Source organism: Bubalus kerabau, chromosome X, assembly GCF_029407905.1.
Source record: "Bubalus kerabau isolate K-KA32 ecotype Philippines breed swamp buffalo chromosome X, PCC_UOA_SB_1v2, whole genome shotgun sequence".
In the NCBI taxonomy this organism is placed as follows: Eukaryota; Metazoa; Chordata; class Mammalia; order Artiodactyla; family Bovidae; genus Bubalus; species Bubalus kerabau.
In genome coordinates, this window is record NC_073647.1 from 1,429,528 (window position 1) to 1,447,862 (window position 18,335).

Genomic DNA, 18,335 nt, shown 5'->3' on the forward strand with positions numbered 1-18,335 from the left:
CATGTGAAAAAAAGTCTTCCACTGTTTCCCCATCTATTTGCCATGAAGTGATGGGACTGGATGCCATGATCTTTCTTTTTTGAATGTTGAGCTTTAAGCCAACTTTTTCACTCTCCTCTTTCGTTTTCATCAAGAGGCTCTTTAGTTCTTCTTCACTTTCTGCCATAAGGGTGTTGCCATATGCATATCTGAGGTTATTGATATTTCTCCTGGCAATCTTGATTCCAGCTTGTGCTTCATCCAGGCCAGTGTTTCTCATGGTGTACTCTGCATATAAGTTAAATAACCTGGGTGACAATATACAGCCTTGACATACTCCTTTTCTTTTTGGAACCAGTCTGTTATTCCATGTCGAGCTCTAACTGTTGCTTCCTGACCTGCATACAGATATCTCAAGAGGCAGGTCAGGTGGTCTGGTATTCCCATCTATTTCAGAATTTTCCACAGTTTATTGTGATCCATACGGTCAAAGGCTTTACTACACTCAATAAAGCAGAAATACGTGTTTTTCTGAAATTGTTATTTTTTTGATGATCCAGCAGATGTTGACAATTTGATCTCTGGTTCCTCTGCCTTTTCTAAAAGCAGCTTGAATATCTGGAAGTTCACAGTTCATGTATTGCTGAAGCCTGGCCTGGAGAATTTTGAGCATTACTTTGCCAGTGTGTGCAAAGAGTGTAATTGTGTAATAGTTTGATCATCCTTTGACAGTGCCTTTCTTTGGGATTGGAATAAAAAGTGACCTTTTCCAGTCCTGTGGCCACTGCTGAGTTTTCCAAATTTGCTCACATATTGAGTGCAGCACTTTCATAGCATTATCTTTTAGGATTTGAAATAGCTCAACTGGAATTCCATCACCCCCACGAGCTTTGTTTGTAGTGATGCTTCCTAAGGCACAATTGGCTTCAGATTTCAGGATGTCTGGCTCTAGGTGAGTGATCACACCTTTGTGATTACCTGGGTCATGAAGATCTTTTTTGTACAGTTATTCTGTGTATCCTTGCCACCTATTCTTAATATTTTCTGCCTCTCTAAGGTCCATACCATTTCTGTCCTTTATTCTGCCCATCTTTGCATGAAATGTTCCCTTCATATCTCTGATTTTCTTGAAGAGCTCTCTAGCCTTTCCCATTCTATTGTTTTCCTCTGTTTCTTTGCATTGATCACTGAGGAAGGTGTTCTTATCGCTTCTTGCTATTCTTTGGAACTCTGCATTCAAATGGGTATATCTTTCCTTTTCTCCTTTGCTTTTCACTTCTCTTCTTTTCACAGCTATCTGTAAGGCCTCCTCAGACAACCATTTTGCCTTTCTGCATTTCTTCTTCTTGGGAATGGTCTTGGTCATTGCCTCCTGTACAATGTCACGAACCTCCACCCATAGTTCATCAGGTACTCTGTCTGTCAGATCTTGTCCTGAAATCTATTTCTCACTTCCACTGTATAATCGTAAGGGATTTGATTTAGGTCATACCTGAATGATCTGATGGTTTTCCCTACTTTCTTCAATTTAAGTCTGAATTTGGCAATAAGGAGATCATGATCTGAACCACAGTCAGGTCCTGGTCTTGTTTTGGTAACTGTATAGAACTTCTCCATCTTTGGCTGCAATAATATAATCAATTTTATTTTGGTGTTGATCATCTGGTAATGTCCATGTGTAGAGTCTTCTCTTTTTGTTGGAAGAGGGTGTTTGCTATGACCAGTGTGTTCTCTTGGCAAAACTCTATTGGCTTTTGCCCTGCTTCATTCTGTACTCCAATCCCACATTTGCCTGTTACTCCAGATGTTTCTTGACCTCTGACTTTTGCATTCCAGTCCCCTATAATGAAAAGGATATCTCTTTTGGATGTCAGTATTAAAACGTCTTGTAGGTCTTCACAGAACCATTCAACTACAGCTTATTCAGTAGTATTGGTCAGGGCATAGACTTTGATTACCATGATATTGAATAGTTTGCCTTGGAAACGAACAGAGATCCTTCCACCATTTTTGAGATTGCATCCAAGTACTGCGTTTTGGACTGTTTTGTTGACTATGATGGCTACTCCATTTCTTCTAAGGGAATCTTGCCCACAGTAGTAGATATAATGGTCATCTGAGTTAAATTCACCCATCCCAGTCCATTTTAGTTTGCTGATTGCTAAAATGTTGATGTTCACTCTTGCCATCTCCTGTTTGACCACTTCCAATTCACCTTGATTCATCTACCTAATATTCCAAGTTCCTATGCAATATTGCTTTTTAGAGTATTCGACCATGCTCCCATCACCAGTCACATCCACAACTGGGTGTTGTTTTTGCTTTGGCTCTTTCTCTTCATTCTTTCTGGAGTTCTCCACTGATCTCCAGTAGCATATTGGACACCTACTGACCTGGAGAATTCATCTTTCAGTGTCCTATCTTTTTGTCTTTCATACTGTTCATGGGGTTCTGAAGACAAGAATACTGAAGTGGTTTGCCATTCCCTTCTCCAGTGGCCCATATTTTGTCAGAACGCTCCACCTCGACCCATCCCTCTTGGGCAGCCCTACACAGCACGGCCGATAGTTTCATTGAGTTAGACAAGCTGTGGCCCATGTGATTATACCACTCCCTACCTTGAACATGGGGAATCTCCTCACAACCGCCGCTCCTGACCTTGGGCATTTGGTATCTCCTCATGGTCCCCACTCCTGATCTTGGACGTGGGATATATCCTCTCAGCTGCTCGCTGCTCCAGCACCACACAGCCACCACTCACTGCTGATGCTGTGTGGTGGAAATAAAGCTGAAAGTTCTGGGATAAGTGTGCCGATGATAGAACACATTTAATCCAGCTTTCTACAAAACACCAGTGACAACAATACTTCACATTTGTTTCACACTTTAGTTTATATCATGTTTTTGTTTGTAGTCTTCAGTGCTGCTTTCTAATAACCAGTTTCACTGGTTTTTCAATACATCGTCTGGGCTCCTTCTTCAGCAGCTCTGGTCTGGCCTCTGGCCCTGGGACCAACATAGGTCCCCCAGCTCCTTGGAGCCAGATTAACCCCAGGCTCTTGGCCCCACTTTCCAAAGTTGTATCGAGTCATTAAGAGCCCTCCATCCCTCCCACACACCTGCAAGCAGACAGCTGTGTCTAGAGCTCAGCAAGTACCACAGTCTAGACCCCAGGGCTGCTGGCAAATGTGGGGCAGGACAGATAGAGGGAGGGTAGATGGGTGTTGGGCAGTGTCCATGACCAAGCCTGGGAGCCATAATTTCTGCCTAGACCTCACGTAAACCCAAAGCTTTCTGAACCCCATACACTCCTGGCAGGCCTATCCATCCCCGTGTACTCAGAGGTTTCTGTCCATGCGCTTTTCCCCCAAACCGGGGGCTTTTCTTTCTTTCTTTTTTTGGCCTGGGAAATCCCATGGACAGAGGAGCCTGGTGGGCCACAGTCCATAGGTTCGCAAAGAGTCTGACATGACTTAGCCAGAAAACAACAACCAGTAGATGAGAAAGCAAAGGAAGGTTAACAAAAAAAAAAAAAAAAAAAAAAAAAAGAAGAAGAAGAAGAACACAAAGCAATGAAAAATCCTGTCACTGTCATTAGAAGGTAACTGAGGACCTTCCATCACCCTAAGAAACTTTCAGATGAACACACAGTTAGAAACTGTACTGTGTTCCTACATCCTACCATACACATTCCTACTATGATCGGACAGAACAGACTTGTCAAATAACAATAATTATCATGATCATCAGTCTCTGCTATTCATCAGTATACTCTTCACTTTCAACACGTATTTCTTTAATATTTAATCAGTGTCATCAGGCATTCTCTAAGGGCTTCCCTGGAGGTTCAGACAGTAAAGAATCTGCCTGCAATGCAAGGGACCTGGCCTTGATCCTTTGGTGAAGATGATCCCCTGGGGAAGGAAATGGTTGATATCTAACAACTCCAGGACTTTCAATCACTAGAGAACTCCTGGCCCCATATAACATTAATAGATGAGTGCCCTCCCAAAAGCCTCCATCTCAACACTAAGACTAAACCACACCCAAAAGCCAGCAAGCGATAGTGCTAAACACCCCTCACCTATCCTCAGCCAAATAGGGCACAGCCTTGAACATTGGCAGACAGCCTGCTCAAAGCCATACTGAACCCATAGACGCCCCAAACCACACTACTGGACCCTGCCACTGCCCTTCAGAAAGACAAGATCTAGCTCCACCTACCAGAATACAAACACAAATCCCTCCAACCAGGAAACCTTCACAAAGCATTGGTCCAACCCCACTCAGGAGAGGTAGACTCCATACTTAAGAGGAACTATAACCTTTCAACCAAGAAAGGGATCACAAACACAGTAAATTAAACAAAACAAAATGACAGAGAAACATCCAGCAGATGGAGGAACATGGTTAAAACCCAAAGGACTGAACAACAAAAATAAATGAGACCTAGGTAACTTAAAAGCTTTTTCACAACAAAGGAAACTGTAAGCAAGGTGAAAAGACAGCCCTCAATATGGGAGAAAAAATAGCAAATGAAGCAACTGACAAAGAACTGATCTCCAAAATATACAGGCAGCTCGTGCAGCTCAACACTAGAAAAATAATCAACTCAATCAACAAGTGGACAGAAGACCTAAATAGACACTTCTCCAAAGAAGACCTACAGATGGCTAAAAAACACATGAAAAGATGTTCAATATTGCTCATTAATAGAGAAATGCAAATCAAAACTACAGTGATGTACCATCCAACAAGGGTCAGAATGGCCATCATCAAAAAGACCACAAAGACTAAATGCTAGAGAGGGTGTGAAGAAAGGGTAATCCTCTTGCACTCTTGGTGGGGACAGAGGCTGATACAGCCACTATGGAGAACAGTATGGAGATTCCATAAAAAACTAGGAATAAAGCTACCATATGACACAGTAATCCTACTACTGTGCATATAACCAGAGGAAACCATAACTGAAAAAGACATATGTACCTCATTGCTCACTGCTGTACTATTTGCAATATTTAGGACATGGAAACAACCTGTCCATCAACAGACGAATGGATAAAGTAGCTGTGGTACACATATACAGTGGAATACTACTCAGCCATAAAAAAGAACACATTTGAGTCACTGCTAATGAGGTAGATCACAGACCATCCCAGTTCCATCTATGCCAGGTCAGCACACAGAACACCCACCTCCATCCATGCCATGTTATCACACAGACCACCCCACCTCCATCCATGCTAGGTCAGCACAAAACCACCCTAGCTCCATTCATGCCAGGTCAGCACTAAACCACACAGCTCAATCCATGCCAGGTCAGCACACAGATCACCTCACATCCATCCATGCCAGATCAGTACACAGAGCACCCCAGCTCCATCCATGCCCGGTTAGCACTAAACCACACAGCTCAATCCATGCCACATCAGCACACAGACCACCCCACTTCCATCCATGCCAGGTCAGCACACAACCACCCCAGCTCCATCCATGCCAGGTCAGCACACACACTGCTCGCCTGCCCTGCTCGCCCCCTACAGAGCCTGTGTCCTGAATTTGTTTTCCATGAGTGACACTCCTTTTGTCCACATTTCCTCACAACCTATCTGCATTGCCATATCCACCTTCCCCTCTCCTCTGCATCTTAGCACTTGCTCTCAGGAAGTTCTCCACCTTTTCCATCACTGAGTACAACCCCCTTTCATATATTCGCATCTTTTCTCACCCTCCACGATCACACCATCGTGGTTATGTGGGTCATGAAGACCTTTTTTGTATAGTTCTTCTGTGTGTTCTTTCCATCTCTTTTTAGTATTTTCTGCCTCTGTTAGGTCCATACCATTTCTGTCCTTTATTCTGCCCATCTTTGTATGAAATGTTCCCTTGGTATCTCTAATTTTCTTGAGGAGATCTCTCGTCTTTCCCATTCTATTGTTTTCCTTATTGTTTTGCATTGATCACTGAGGAATGCCTTCTTATCTCTCCCTGCTATTCTTTGGAACTCTGATTTCAAATGGTTATATATTTCCTTTTCTTCTTTGCCTTTTGCTTCTCTTCTTTTCTCAGCTATTTGTAAGGCCTCCTCAGACAGCCATTTTGCTTTTCTTTTCATTTCCTTTTCTTGGGGATATTCTTGATCCCTGCCTCCTGTGCAATGTCACGAACCTCTGTCCATAGTGCTTCAAACACTCTGTCTGTAAGATCTAATCCCTTCAATCTATTTGTCACTTCCACTGGATAACCATAAGGGATTTGATGTAGGTCATACCTAAATTGTCTAGTGGTTTTCCATACTTTCTTCAATTGAAGTCTGAATTTTGAAATACGGACTTCATGATCTGAGCCACAGTCAGCTCTGGGTCTTGTTTTGCTGACTCTATAGGGCTTCTCCATCTATGGCTGCAAATAATAGAATCAATTTGATTTTGCCATTGACCACCTGGTGATGTCCATGTGTAGAGTCTTCTCTTGTGTTGTTGGAAGAGGGTGTTTGCTATGACCAGTGTGTTCTCTTGTCAAAACTCTGTTAGCCTTTGCCCTGCTTCATTGTGTACTCCAAGGACAAATTTGCTTGTTACTCCAGGTATTTCTTGACTTCCTGCTTTTGCATTCCAGTCCCCTATAAACAAAAGGACATCTTTTTTTGGGTGTTAGTTCTAGAAGGTCTTGTAGGTCTTCATAGAACCCATCAACTTCAGCTTCTTCAGCATTAAAGATTGGTCAGTGCCGGAGTCCAACTCCAGCAACCAGGGATTCAATCTGAAGAGATGGACGGTGTCGGCAATGAGACAGCCTCTCATTTTTCTATGGACTGCCTCTTTATTCCAAGTTTAAGATTGTCTTTTATACTTTTACAAAAACATTAGGCCAGGAGTTTGACATTTTCAGTTCCCCCTCTCCCAGATTTATTATCTCCATAAATCATTGTTGCTCTTAAAAACAGAGTTCCTGATTCAGTGATTCTCTTTGAATCAGCCTTATCATCTATTATCTACCTCTTCTACTGTGTCCTATAGTTAACTTGTGATTACATTGTAACTCATGCTACATTCCTCAGTTTACTACTTATCTTCCTAAATCCTCTTTGCCCCTAACATCCTGAGCTCACTATCTCTTAAAAAGACTTCTAGCTATAGTGTCTCTAAAAATTCCTAATTTCTATAAGCTATAGTAAAATATGCTAACTTTACAAGATTCCTTAAATCTTTAACTTCTAACTCTTTTAATTATTTCTAAGCCCTAAATTCAGTAAACTCCTTTGCCATAAACATTCTCCTCACAAATAGGCTTCAGATATCAATCCCTCCCATGGCCTAAAGCTACGGTCTATGTGCTCATCCTGGAACAATCTTTTGTAAAAGTCCTTGAACAAATGTCAACGATTAAGTTTATGAATTATTTTCTGAGCACACCTGCAGAAGGCTTTTTGCCTTCTCATGCTCCTCTCAAGAACAATAAGCACCTTAATATTCCTTTTCAGTCAACTCAGCTGAGGAGAGGAAAAGACAGGTCAGAATTACAAGGCCTAACTCCTTCATCCCGGGATCCGTGCCTGCGGAATGAGGAGAGGGGGCTGGCGACCATGCCTCCATTTTGTCAGTAAGGCCTAACACGGCTCCCAACAGATCAGTTTGACTAGTTTTCTGTGATTGTGGTTTTTATTCTGTCTGCCCTCTGACTGACAAGGATAAAAGGCTTATGGAAGATTCTTGATGGGAGAGACTGACTGTGGGGGAAACTGGGTCTTGTTCTGATGGGTGGGGCCATGCTCAGTAAACCTTTAATCTAAAGTGACAAAATGGTGGAGTAGAAGGACCTGTGCTCATCTTCTGTGAGAACTCCAAAATACAACTTATGCTGAACAACTATCAACAGGAGGATGTTGGATCCCACCAAAAAAAGATACCCCACATCCAAAGGCAAAGGAGAAGCTCCAACAAGATGGTAGGAGGGGCGAAATCGTGTTTAGAAGCAAACCCCATACCCGCCAGAGACACTGAGCTTGGAGGGTTCAAACAAAACCTTGTGTGCTTCAGGACCTAAGAGAAAGGAGCAATGACCCCACAAGAGACTGACCCAGACTTGCCCGTGAGTTCCCAGGGATTTCTGGTGGAGGTGTGGGTCGGTGGTGGCCTGCTGCAGGGTCAGAGCCACTGGGTGCAGCAGTGCATGCACAGGACCTTTTGAAGGAAGTTGCCATTGTCTTCATTACCTCCACCAGAGTTTGGTCTCTGGTAAAACAACAGTGAGGGCCACAGCCCCGCCCATCCACAGAAAGTCATGTTGATGGGCATTTAATATTCACAAGGTCCAAGGGTTTCTAAGTAAAAAACAACTGATCTCCTGGAGTCTCCAAGGGGTGGTCACCGAAAAAAATTTCATAATTGTGCAGACCGTCACAAAGTCAATTTTAACAGGTACCTTTAACTCACACTTTAAAAAAATCACATGAAAAGATGTCAAAATTGCTAAATATTAGGCAAGGGTGTTCGGTATCACCTCACACCAATCAGAATGGTGATTGTCAAGCACTCTACAAAGGTTAAATCCACCCGATGCCATGAAGAAAAGGGAACCCTCCACCTCCGTTGCTGTAAATGAAAACAGATGAAAGCCACTGTGGATAACAGCATGGGCATACATCAATAATGAAAATGAGAATGAAATTAGAATATCCCTCAAACCATACACAAATATAAACTTCAAAAAGAAAAGATCTAAATGTTAGATGGATACTATGCAATTTTGAGGACAATATAGAGGGGACATGCTATAACATCAATTCCACCAAGTGTGCCCAGAATAATGAAAAATGAACCAAAACTAAGAAAATAGGGCTGAATTAACCTTAAAAGTATTTGCACAGCAAAGGAACACTAAATGAAAGAGAAAGACAGTCCTCAGAATGGGAATATATATATATATATATATATATATATATATATACAAACAAAGACGTCCACAAGGAATAAAGAAGATGGGGTACATAGACGATGAACAGTCACTCAGCCATAACAAGCAGGAAAGAATGCCATGGGCGGTCTCAGGGAATAAAATAGAGATGATCATAACAAGTGAGGTGAGAGCCACAGGGAGGGATATTAGCATAAGATATCCCTTGTAGCTGGGATCTAAAAATGGATACAGATGAACTTCTTTACCAAAAAGAAACAGTCTCCCAGACTCAGAAAAGAATCAGTGGTCCCCCAAAAGAAAAAAAAAAAAAAAGACAACTGTGGGGCATGGAGTAATGAACTGATTCAATCTGACATAGGGAGGCTAATATTATTTAAAAAAAAAAAAAAAAGAATCCACCAGGAACCACTGTGTAAACAGGAATCCTATTCAACACTTTAGCATCCTATATCGGAAAAGAACTTGGTAGAGAAGATATACACATCTACGTACAAGTGAATCAAGTTGCTGTCAACCCAAAAGAAAAACAAAAAAAACACCCACAACCTTGTCATTCAACTATATAACCTTGTCATTCAACTACATATGCCAAATCAAATTAGGGAAGAAAAGTATAATAAAGGAGTCAGAAAGGCTGACTCTACTGCCCTCAGGACATGGTGGCCTGGATGGTGTCATATCCCTGGACCTGAGCTGGGTTTGGTCCCCTGACCAGAGGGCCTCAGTTCAGACCGGAGCTGGGAGCATGTGCCAGGAAATGTGACCCCACAATGGGCCTGGGGTGTCTCCTTCCCTCTGCATGAGCACCCAATCTCCAGATGTTGGTGGAACCTCCAGTAGAGAAACCCAGCCTACATCACCCAAGAATTGGTGGAGCCTCTGGGCTGGAACATGTTTGCAAGGTCCCCTGGCCACTCTATGTCCCTTAGGCTGGGGCTCCTCTCTCCTGCCTCCGTCCTTAGGGTCACCCCACCTAGAGGTGACAGCACCCTCTGCAGAGTGGTATCCACAAACTGGGATGTGTCCTGGGGACCCTTGGTAAGGGGAAAGGAGAAATGAGGCTCAAGTCTTGGCACATTCCACTCTAGATGACAATCCATGAACAGAGTTTTCCATAAGACTCAATGCCTGAGTATCAGAGTGGGGCAGGAAGCAATGCTGTTTCCTTAGAACCATCTTCCAAAAAACAACTTTAAACCTAGTGGTGCTGGGCTCTTCATATTCACAAGGCCCGTAGGACTGTAAATGACCCCCCCCCCTTCCAGTCATGTCCCAGTGTAGATTATCAGACAGGAATTCAAAAAAGGGCCACCTTTCAAGAAAACAATGCCAAGAGGTAAACTGTAGTCACTCTGCACATGATTGAAAAGCACCTGGAAAGTTTGTCCAGCTCACTATATATTCAGTTCCATTGCTCAGTTGTGTCCTACTCTTTGCATTCCCATGGACTGCAGCACACCACTATGTATTAAATCCACGCAAATCAAAACTCCCATGAAAAATCCCCTCCCACAGTGGCCACTGTCTAAAAATCTACAGAGAATATGGGTTGCAGAGAATGGAGGGAAAAAGGAAGTCTCCTACACTCTCAGTGGTGGTGTAAATGGGTGCAGGAACTATCAAAACCAGCAAGGAGGTTCTTTATCAACTAAACATCCAGAAAGCTCATGGCCCAACAATCCCACGTCTGGGCTCAGACCCAGAGAAAAATCAGAATTCACAGTGACCCGTGCACCCTTGTTTTCAAGGCAGCTCGATTGACAACGGCCAAGAACTAGAATTGTTGCTGGCCAGAATCTTGGCTTTCTCTGCCCAGTGAAGCCAAATAGAAAATACGGAGACAGAGTTTGAAGGAGATACGAAGGTAGCTTTTATTCTCAAGCCAGCAGAGAGGGGAACACAATAAGGTCATGCCTCAAGGATTGTGTACCCCCCCACCCCACCCATTAAGAGTCTAGAGGCTTATATAAGGCAAGGACTCACAGCCAGGTGTCAGTGAAGAGGAACAAAGGAGATAGGATTTAGATTTCCTCCTCATGCATTTTTCCAAAGACCATCATAGACTGAAGTCAATAACACAGTAACTGACTCTGGCAGTTGAGGTGGCTCCACGGTCTTCTTTCTGATATGTAAGTACAAGGGGAAGGGTATTGTAAGGGTAAAAACCAGATAGGGGGTGTATTTAGTATGGAGTCCAAGGAAAAAAAATGTTACTCGTAGCTCCTGCAGAGTGGCAGGGCAGAAAAGCAAACTCAGTCACAGACATTCAGACGTTAAAGTAAAAAAAAAAAAAAAAAAAACAAAAAAAAAACTAGGAATGCTCAGGCTTGCTCACTATTTTATTTATCTCCTTTTTTCTCAAAAAAGTGAAAGAATAAAAAACTCATTCCTCTTTTTTTTTCCTTTGCATGTATTCTCAGTCGCTTTAGACATGTCCAACACTTTGTGACCCCATGGACTGTAGCCCGCCACACTCCTCTGTCCATGGGATTCTCCAGGCACGAATACTGGAGTGGGTTGCCATGCCCTTCTCTAGGGGATCATCCCCACTCAGGGACTGAACCCACGTCTCCTGCATTGGCAGGTGGATTCTCTACTGGCTGATCCACTAGGGAAGCCCTCCCTGCAACAAATTCAACCAAGTTATTCATCGACAGGAAAATGAAGTCAGAGTGGTGCACATCTGCATTGAAATGCTACCCAGCCCTGAATCAGAATGGAATAATGTCACTGGATGGATAGAGTGAATACTATACTAAGTAAAGGAAGGCAGACAGAGAAGGACAAATATCAGAAGGTATCACTGACAGGTATCTTCTTGAAATTAATGCAAATGTATGCTATTACACAGTAGAAACAGACTCACAAACTTAAAAAACAACTTATGATTATTTAAAAAAATGAATAAATGAAGAGTTTGCAAGAAACAAATAGACGTTAATATACATCAAACAGATTATCAGGAAAAAAAAAAAAAAAAAACGTTGACTAGCAAAGGACAGCCTACTGGAGACACTGTAATCCTCTCTGTGGGGAAAATGAACCCAAAAAAGAATTGATAAATGTCTGTGTATCAATGAATCCAGCTCCTGTATACATGAAACAAACACAGTATTGGAAATCGACCCTACTTTAAAATAAAACAACAATGAATGCACAGAAAAAGAAATTTACAACAGTATCCTCTATGGCACACCTCCAAGAGTCATGAAATTAAAGCAAAAATAAACAAATGGGGCGTAATTAAACTTAAAAGCTTTTGCACAACGAAGGAAAGTATAAGCAAGGTGAAAAGACAGCCTTCAGAATGGGAGAAAAAAAATAGCAAACGAAGCAACTGACAAAGAATTAATCTCAAAAATATACAAGCAGCTCCTACAACTCAATTCCAGAAACATAAATGACCCAATCAAAAAATGGGCCAAAGATCTAAACATACATTTCTCCAAAGAAGACATACAGATGGCTAACAAACACATGAAAAGATGTTCAAAATCACTCATTATCAGAGAAATGCAAATCAAAACCACAATGAGGTACCATGTCATGCCAGTCAGGATGGCTACTATCAAAAGTCTACAAACAATAAATGCTGGAGAGGGTGCAGAGAAAAGGGAACCCTCTTACACTGTTGGTGAGAATGCACACTACTACAGCCACTATGGAGAACAGGGTGGAGATTCCTTTAAAAACTGGAAAATAGAGCTGCCATATGACCCAGCAATTCCACTGCTGGGCATACACATTGAGGAAACCAGAATTGAAAGAGACATGTGTACCACAATATTCATCGCAGCACTGCTTACAATCACCAGGTCTTGGAAGCAACCGGGATGCCCATTGGCAGATCAATGGATAAGAAAGCTGTGGTACATATACACAATGGAATATTACTCAGCTATTAAAAAGAATACATTTGAATCAGTTCTAATGAGGTGGATGAAACTGGAACCTATTATACAGAGAGAAGTAAGTCAGAGAGAAAAACACCAATACAGTATATTAACACATATATATGGAATTTAGAAAGATGGTTACAATGACCCTGTATGTGAGACACAAATGAGACACAAATGTAAAGAACAGACTTTTGGACTCTGTCGGAGGAGGTGATGGTGGGATAATTTGACAGAATAGCATTGAAACATGTATATTACCATATGTGAAGTAGATCACCAGTGCAGTTTGATGCATGAGACAGGGTGCTCGGGGCTGGTGTACTGGGATGACCCTGAGGGATGGGATGGTGAGGGAGGTGGGAGGGGGTTCAGGATGGGGAACACATGTACACCCATGGTTGATTCATGTCAATGTATGGCAAAAATCACAATATTGTAAAGTAATAAGCCTCCAATTAAAATAAATTAATTAATTAAAAAAAAAAGAAATTTAGAAGTGCTGTCTCCTTGTGGCCATTTTTTGTAACAGAACTCTAAAAGCTGTGATCAGTTCACTTCAGTCACTCAGCCGTTTCTGACTCTTCACAACCCCATGGACTGCAGCACTCCAGGCCTCCCTGTCTATCACCAACTCCTGGAGTTTACTCAAACCCATGTCCATTGAGTTGGGGATGCAATCCAACCATCACATTCTCTGTCACCCTCCCTTGTCCTCCTGACCTCAGTCTTTCCCAGCATCATATATTTATGTGTGTGTCTGTTTGTGCACAGGAAGGGCTGGAGGGCCGGCACCACCTGGGGGAATGGAGGAGCCCACCTGGCATCTCCAGGTGGAAGTTGAGTCCCTCTGGGTCAGAGCACTAAGCCTAAGGGAGCCCCTGGACTGTGGCTCATGGGGCAAAGTGACAAGCCCCTCACGAGTCCTGAGCTGGTGCTGACCCTGTGCTGGCCAGTGCCACTGAGGGACGACACCTGATGACCCAGGTCTTGTGTCCTGCCCTTACATTGAGGGGGCAGGGCCATGGGCTGGTCGGAGTGGATGGGCACTTTGGGAGCCCGGGAAGTGCTTGGGGGACCCAGTGAGCATTTCAGGGGGCTGGAGAGTTTGGGGGACCAAGTGAGCATTTCAGTGCCAGCGTGTTTGGGGGACCCAGTGAGCGTTTCAGGGGGCTGGCGAGTTTGTGGGCCTGAGCAAAGGTCTAGGAGCCTGGTGTTCATGCAGAGGCCCTGCATTGCTCCATCCATTCATTCACCTGATAACTATTTACTGAGTGCCTCTGTGCTCATCCTCACCCACAGATGTGTGCAAGGTCACACGGAGCCTCCTCCACTGTCTCACTGCGGGCCCATGGAGGCAGAACCTGAACTTACTGGCACACGTCCCACCTGCTCCCCTGAGTGGACTGAGAACGCAGAGGGCGTGGCAGACCCACAGGAGGAAGTGCCCCGTGGAGCAGAAGCCATCGGGGTGTGCAAGTGCACCCGACTTGCTCCCTGGGGTGCTTTCCGAGGCCCCAAGCCTGGGTGGCACTACTGCCAAGCACTCCTGAATCTGCACTTGGAAACCAGACAGCTGGGGCTCATAGACAACGAAAAGAGGGTAGGTGACCCACACCTATGTACCTGGGAGACTGGAGAGTGTCTTGCAAGTACAGGATTGGTGTCCACAGGCGATGGATTATTCCTCCCATCACAGTGAACCCACAACCATCTCAGGCCAGCGCAAATGGGAGGATGAAGTGCTTGTGACATACTGACCTGGATTCTAATGGAACAGAGGTCCAGGGATGTGGACACAAGAGAGCTCAGGAGTGCGCAGGTGATCTGTGTTATGGGGAGAGTTGTGGACAGGACACCCAGTGGGCAGGTTACCTGTAGTATGGGGAGGTCTCCTTTGTGAGAGGAAGACAGACACACACCCACAGGTGTTCCCAGGATGGTGACACAGACACACCAAAGGAGCCCTATGTGACGGGGCACACACATCCACATGTTCTCCCCATGGTGCCGTGCTTTGGGTTCTGGAATACTGTTTTGCTGTGTGTTGTACTTGCACCTCATTGAATATTCAGATTAGAAAAGAAACTTTTATTCTGAAGGGTTATTGTGAAGAGGAAAGGGGACTATTTCAGGAGGATAAGAGTCCTTCAGGGAGAAGGACTATTACTCTAGAGAGGGCATGATTACATAGAGGTAGGACTTTATTTGTACAATGGACAATATTACTGTAGAGAGGTGACTAATATGATAGAGGGGAGATACAACAATAAATGGGGCTACGACCATGTAGGGGGGATGCTACTGTGGAGAAAGTGAAAGTCACTCGGTTGTTTCTGACTCTATACAGGCCATGGAATTCTCCAGGCCAAAATACTGGAGTGGGTAGCCATTCCATTCTCCAGGGGATCTTCCCAACCCAGCGAGTGAACCCAGGTCTCTTGCAATGCAGGTGGATTCTTTACCAGCTGAGCCACCAGGGAAGCCCTACTGTGGAGAGGAGACTCATAATTAAAGAGGACCCTTACTGTAGTGGGAGACTATTACTATGGAGGGGGAAAATTTATAATAAAAGGACTCTGATACCATGGGGGCTGTTATGAAGGGGAAGGGGTTATGACAATATAGAGAACTATTATAATATAGGAACTATTACAATAGAGGGAGACCATTCTGTAGAGGGGGACTATTACAGAAGTTCAGTTCAGTTCAGTCGCTCAGTCGTGTCCGACTCTTTGCGACCTCATGAACCACAGCACGCCAGGCCTCCCTGTCCATCACCAACTCCTGGAGTCCACCCAAACACATGTCCATTGAGTTGGTGATGCCATCCAACCATCTCATCCTCTGTGGTTCCCTTCTCCTCCTGCCCTCAATCTTTCCCTACATCAGGGTCTTTTCAAATGAGTCAGCTCTTCGCATCAGGTGGCCAAAGTATTGGAGTTTCAGCTTCCACATCAGTCCTTCCAATGAACACCCAGGACTGACCTCCTTTAGGATGGACTGGTTGGACCTCCTTGCAATCCAAGGGACTCTCCAGTGTCTTCTCCAACACAACAGTTCAAAAGCATCAACTCTTTGGCACTCAGCTTTCTTTACAGTCCAAATCTCACATTCATACATGACCACTGGGAAAACCATAGCCTTGACTAGATGGACCTTTGTTGACAAAGTGATGTCTTTGCTTTGCTGTATTACAGAAGAGGCAGAACTATTTATGGAGGGAGGACTCTTACCATAGAGGGGGGCTATTAAAATAGAGGAGAATTCTCACTGTTGAGAGAGGACTATTATAGCATATTTGAGACTATTATAATAGAGGGTGTTCTATCATTGTAGGGGGGGGCTATTACTGAACAGAGGGGGCTATGACAAAGAGAGAGGGACTATTATAATAGAAGAGGACTATTACCTTAGGGAGGACTATTATAATGGATGGGGGTCTATTACTGCAGACAGGGACTATTACAATAGAAAGGGACTAGTGAAATTGAGGAAGACTATTATTATAGAGTGGGGACTACTATGATAGAGAAGGGACTAGAGTGGGGTCTACTATGATAGAGAAGGGACGATTAATATAGAGTAAGGGCAGCAGAAGGGGACTATTAGTGTAGAGGGGAAACTAAGACAATAGAGGCAGGACTGTTACAGTAGAAGGCGGACTTTGACTGTGGAACGGGGATACTGACAACAGAGGGAGATTATTACATGAGAGACTATTACAGCACAGACAGACTTATTAGAATAGGGAGTGGACTATGACAGTAGAGGGAGATTATAACAATGAAGGACTTTTACTCTAGAAGGGGGATATTAGAGGCAGACTATTATAATTTAAGGGGACTACTACAATCAAGAAGGACTATTATTGCAGAGAGGGGACTATGACAGTACTGCTGTAGAAGGGGAACTTTGACAATAGAAGGGGGGACTATCACTATATAGTAGGACTATGACATTAGAGGGGGGTTATTTCAGTAAAGGAGAGACTTTTACTGCAGAGGGGGGACTACTACAATAGAAAGTGAAGTATGACAATAGAGACAGGACTACTAGTGTATGGGGTGGAGGACTATGACAATAAAAGAGAACTATTACTCTATTAATTTTCTAATAGAGAACTGTTACCCTATAGGGGTAACTGTTACTATGACAATAGAGAGGAGCTAATACTGTAGAAGAGGAACAATTACTGTGGGGGGGGGAGCTATGACAATAGAAGGGGAGTAATACAATTAAGGAGGACTATTATACAGAGCGGGGACTACAACAATAGAGGAGCACAGTTACTGTAGAAGTAGAATTTTGAGAATAAAGGGCTATTACTCTAAACACTATGACATTAGTGTTGGTCATTCAGTCATGTCTGACTGAGACTCCATGGACGGACCACATGGACCCCGCCAAGCTCCTCTGTATATGGGATTCTCCAAGCAAGAATACTGGAGTGGGTTGCCATGCCTTTCTCCAACTATGATATTAGAGGGGGCTATTACTATAGAAGGGGAACTATTACTGTCGAGGGGAGAGTATGACAACAGAAGGGGAGTATTACTGTAGAGGGGTGACTATGACAACAGAAGGGGATTATTGCTGTAGAGGAGGGACCATGAAAACAGAAAAGGACTATTACTGTAGAGGGGGGACTATGGCAACAGAAGGGAATTATTACTATAGAGAGGGGACCTTAAGAATAGAGACAACCCCTGTCCGTGGAGAGCAGTAAACACAAAAATAAAGGCCCAGGCATGTGTTTGCCATGAAAGGAGTCCTGATGGCATGTGGACCACAGGCCCTGACTCAGGAGGAGCTGTGAGGGGAAGGTTCTGCTCAGGCAGCAACAGTGGCTGCTGTTGGGGCTAGGCAGGGAGAACCAGTGTGTCACAGGCCCATGTTCTGACAGGTCCTGGGAATGACCGGGTCAGCCCCGACTGATGATCCCAGGGAGGGGCTGGTCTGTGTGGCCAGGTCAGGGAAGTCAGGATCTGGATCTGAGTCTCTATAGGGAGAGGTCTTTGCAGAAACTGTTTCCAGGACATGGTGGGTGAGGGAGGGTGTTTCTGGACCCTCAGATCACCTTCAACACCATGAACAGGGCTCTGTCCCCTCTCCCACGTGGAAAGACAAGGCACAGAAGCTCGGGAGTGAGATCAGGTTCTGGGTGAGTGGACAAAATCTGCAGCCACCACTCAGAAGTTATGGTTCATGTCTCCAGGTGATTGTGTTTTAAATCATCTCCTTGCATGATGGGATGGCCACGCTTGGCCACACATCGGTAAGAACTATAGTGATTTTACTCCTCTGTCCCCTCTCCACAAGGACACCCACCCATAACAGGAGAGAGGGAACACTCAGACCCTGACCAGAGGCATTCCCAGCTTCTCAGCTGCCCAAGTGGGTGCTTCATCCTGGGAGCTGGTCCAGTCATTTTTACTGCAGCCACACCCACCAGATGGAGAGAGCACCTCTGGAGAGTGAAGGGGGTGTGACCTTGTGCCTGGGCCCATCACACCTAGGATGGAAGCCCCCATAACTGGT